A 4,939-nucleotide genomic window follows, 5' to 3' on the forward strand; every position below is an offset into this window, starting at 1 on the left:
GTGGTGATGTTGGTCTCTCTATGTTATTGGTAGGTTTCAAGAATGCCTTTAATTTGGTAAATCGTTCGGCTATGTTGCGTGAGGTTCATCTCCATTGTCCAGTTCTCTCGCGTTGGGTTCAATTCTGTTACTCTTCTCCAGCTAGGCTATTTTACAGGGAGCATACCTTATTGTCATGTCAGGGGGTATAACAGGGTGATCCTATAGGCCCTTTGCTTTTTTCTTTGGTTCTTCATCCGTTAGTGTGCCAAATCAGGGATTCTTTTGACTTATGTTTGCAAGCTTGGTATTTAGATGACGGCACTATTATTGGTGACACTTTAGTGGTAGGAAAGGTTTTGGAGTTGATTTAGCGGAGGGACCTCGACTCGACCTCCATGTCAACGTTGAGAAAACGGAAGTTTTCTTGCCCTCGGAGGACCCTTGTAGCCGTCTTGTTGGTGTCTTTCCTCTAGATGTTGGTCGTCCTATGCATGGTGTTAAGTTGTTGGGTGGTCTTGTCAATGCGGATTCCTCTTTCTTTGGTGAGCTTGTTTCGTAGAGAGTGTCGAAGACCATTGTGCTAATGGATGCTGTTGCTAAGCTTGATGATCCCCAATGTCAGTTGTTACTACATCGTGCATGTACATGGGTTTCAAAACTCTACTTTGCTATACGCACTTGTCCCCCTCGTCTTTTTAAAGCGGCCCAGATTTCTTTTGATGTGGCCCTTCAGGCATCTTTGGAGCGCATTGTTACTGCTTCGGGACCTGGTTTTGGTGATTGGCAATGGCGTCTCACCAACTTGCCTTTTTCTTATAGTGGACTCGGTGTTTATTCAGCCGGTGATGTTCAACACTATGCTTTCCTTGCATCATGTTTACAGTCAACTGGTCTTCACGCTACACTTCTTCGCCATTCTAGTATTGTTACGTTGGTCCGGGAGCAGCCTTCGATGATGCTCTTAGTCTTTTTCATAGGACTGTGGAAACTGACCTTATGCGTAACCCTACTGAGATCACTGCCCCAAACTCATGAATAAATTGGCAGATATATATTTTAAGAAGGTTACTGCTTCTACAACATCCATTTTCTCCTTATCTCGGCGTCAGGTTGCCTTATGGAAATCCCAACAGGGGGATCACTCTTCTGCCTGGTTGCGGGCGGTCCCAATATCGGGGTTGGGTTAGACTATGAATGGTAAGGCTTACTGTTTGGTTCTTTGCTACAGATTAGGGGTTCCATTGTTCTCGGTTTCGGCGCCGTGTTCCGCTTGCTCTAGGGTTTTCCATGGGGACATATTTGGAGATCATGCAGTGTCCTATGTTGGGATGGTAGGTATTAAACATCGGCATAATGTTGTTCGCGACACCCTTGTTGATATTTGTTTTCGGTCCGGGATTTCTGCGAGAAAGGGGTTGACGTTGGGTTGACTGGAGGCAACGATGAGGCTCTACGACCTGCAGATATGTTGCTTTATTCTTGGGATAGGGGTCTTGATGTGTGTGTTGACTTGACATGATCTTCTCCTTTGAAACAATCAGGGTTGTCTGACTTTGTTCCTGGTCGTGTTGTGTCGGTTGCTGCACAGCGGAAACGGGAAAAGTATAGGGCGCGTTGTAGGGCTATTAGTTACAGTTTTCTTCCTTTCTCCTTTTCTTCTTTGGGGGAGTTAGAAAAGGATATTGTTTCGTTGCTGAAGCAGGTTCAGACGTTCACAAGGACTCAGGATATAGGTGCTCGAGCAACTGCTCACATCTTCAGCAGGATCGGGTTCGCTATAGCTAGAGGAGTGGGGGCCTAGATTGTATCTCGGTTCCCCACTAATTTTTTGTAAATTTATTGACTTTGTAGGTTTTTGTTAATTATAATAATAATAATAATAATAATAATAATAATAATAATAATAATAATAATAATAATAATAATAATAATAATAGCTAGAGGAGTGGGGCCCTGATTGTATCTCGGCTTCCCACTAATTTATTGTAGGTTGTATGACTTTTGTTTTTGAGATTAAAAAAAAAAAAAAAAAAAAAAAAAAAAAAAAAAAAACCTTTCTAGTCATTCGATCCACCTCTCTCCTTATATATCCCTAAGCGACGACGTTTCTCTCTCTCTTCGATCTCTTGTTGCACTGCTGCTGTTGTTGCGTTACTGCCGCAATCAACACCGCTATTTTTGTTGTGTGGTTTCTGAGTTGTGGTTGTTCTTAATACCATTTTTAGGGTTTCGGTTTTATAAGGTATTCTTCTTCTTCTCTCCTCTTTTTCTTCGCAATTTTGTGAAGAATTGTTTATGCATTTATATTTTTGTTCTGATTTTGTTGAAATCTCGAGTTTCGTTGGATTTTTGTTTGAGTTTTGTGTTCTATTGTTTGGGTGTTTTAAGTGCTGCGATTTGGGAGGTTATTGGTGTTTGGGTTTTAGTGGTTTTAGGGACGAATTGGTTGTAGTTATAATACCCTGTATTTTTAAACCCGTTTACTAATTATTAACTATGGATTATTTCCGATATATTTCAAATATTATGTTATTATTATACGAAGTCATCTATTTATGCATTATATACAAAATATAATTTTATAATTACGTTTTATATTGAGTTTGATTATACTAATCAAGTTAAAGTTGTCGTACCCAAAAACCGAATTTTATTCTTAAGGTGTTTGTTCACGAGCCAAATATTTTGTTCCCGAGTCATACTACAAAGTGCCAAAAATATTTAATATCCTCCTTGCTAAAGTCAACTCTAAACTTCTACACAAATTGCTTCACGTAGCTCCCTTATGCACCATCCATCTTTGTTCACATTCCAAACATGATGAGCAGTCTCGGAAATCACCTCCGATCAAGGTCCATCCGTGGTCTGATTTGGCTGAAATTTTGACAGCTTGTTCAAGATAGCCAAAACTTCAATTTCAAAGGTGTGATTGTTGTTTGATTCTATAGATAAAAAGTTATGGCTACCGAACATAAGCTCGTTTTCTTGCTTCTAGAACTTCTTCATGTCGGCAAAAATGGAACCAAGGTTCCCACTTGCTCTTGCATTGATTGGGGCAACTAGAATAGTACCTAATTGAGACTATAAATAAGTCATTGAGATGCTTCTCCAAGAAACTTGATTCATTTCATCTTCAAGCTTCTTTTTCTCCTCCTTTCTTCCTCTGTTTCCATTTTTCCCCTTCTTTTCCTTTAGGCCGTGAGAACCACCATGACCACCACCACTCCCTACTGTCTAACCACCAGCTGCCGCTCTACCTCCTGTTGTTGCCGTTGCCACCCATAGGTAGTGCCTCCACCTTCCTCCCTTGCTTGATTATCAAAGCTTCTTAATTTCATTTTGATACTACATCGTTATTGCTCCTCATCTTAGTGTGTGTGTGTGTGTGTGTGTATAATGTAAACTTTTTCTTGTCATTCAACAACAAGAAAATTCTAACATAAACAATCATTAAAATGTAATGCTTCCAAGTTGTTATATAAAATAAGGTTGATTTTCAATTTAAAAAACAACGTACCGACCATATTTCCTACCAACTAAAACAAGAAGAAACTAAAGCTTTAGCAGTCATCCCACATATTTCCTAAAATAATTCAACAAAATAACAGAAAAAAAAATGTAAAATTCATATACAACTCAGCTTAATTTATATTGAATTGAATCAAAAATTAACAAATAAATTAAAGATTGTAGAGAGGGAAAGGATGCTTTCCTAGTACCAGTTATTTATCATGAAATTGGAAAGTACCCCCTGCATATGAAAGCAACAATTCATCTTAGAGATGATAATAAGCAATCATCGCAATATAAACCATAATAGATTATTTATATGCAAAATTAATTGAAATTTTAAAGCAATGCCATTTCAATTCACCACCAATTATTTGAAAAAACAATTATGATGGATTGAGTTAAATAGTGTCACCCAGGGTTGGAACCCTTCATAATTTCTATATGGTATCGAGCCAATGAATGACTCTCCCATTATTTTTTTCCCTTACTTATGCTGCTATCTTGCCTTTGTTCCTTCCTGATAGCTCCCTTAAATCAATGTTTCATTTCAAATTCTACCAAAAATACCCAACCATTCATCATTGTTTCCCTTCATCATACACATACAAGTTACGCCTCATGTAACATGCAATTGGGGGCCAGTTTAATTGGCTATGATCTCTACAAGTATATAGATGGTTATGGTCTGCTCCTCCTAAAACCATTACTACCAGAGAGACTGAAGCCCCTTCTAAAGGAAAAAGATTCTAATTTGTCAAAAAAGGGACAGCATGAAGCGCATGATACATTCAGGTAAACTTTTCGTCTGAACTTCTAACAAATGTTTTGTGGGTGATCCAACGGAGGTGTATTTGCGAACTTCCATGTCTTCGCAATCATGCCTTCATATGTTCTGCCACTAGAAACCCTGCCACTAACAACCCCGCACAGTGGCACAACATTAGACACTTCTTTAGATTCTTATTTAATGAGATTGATCTTCAAGGTTCCAATATTGGTATCCAAGTTCTTGATTTAGATTATTCCTATAATAATTAAATATTCTTATATGTTAATTAGATATCCAGCATATCCTACATCAATCAGAAACAAAATAAACACACTTCTATATTTAGTTATCTTTACCAGGCATGGGAATAGCATTTCTTTAACGCATAACGGTGGAATCCATGAAAGACCTAGTTGAGCAAGCGTGCATCCATGTTTCTTGAAAATGTTCTCCAACATATCATATATTGCTTTGTTCTTGTCCAAACTCTCGAATAGATCAATGTTGAGGATGATTAGCCTATCTAGAGCAAGAGAACATAGTTTAGAATCATTAAAATATACTATCTACTTCATAAACCAAATATGAACATGCAACAAATGTTTTTTTTACCAAGAAACTATTTTCAGGCATAGCCTCCACAACTCCTTTTCCAGCGAAAAATCCTCTACCTAG

This window comes from Chenopodium album, chromosome 16 (assembly GCF_948465745.1).
Source record: "Chenopodium album chromosome 16, dcCheAlbu1.1, whole genome shotgun sequence".
Taxonomy (NCBI): domain Eukaryota; kingdom Viridiplantae; phylum Streptophyta; class Magnoliopsida; order Caryophyllales; family Amaranthaceae; genus Chenopodium; species Chenopodium album.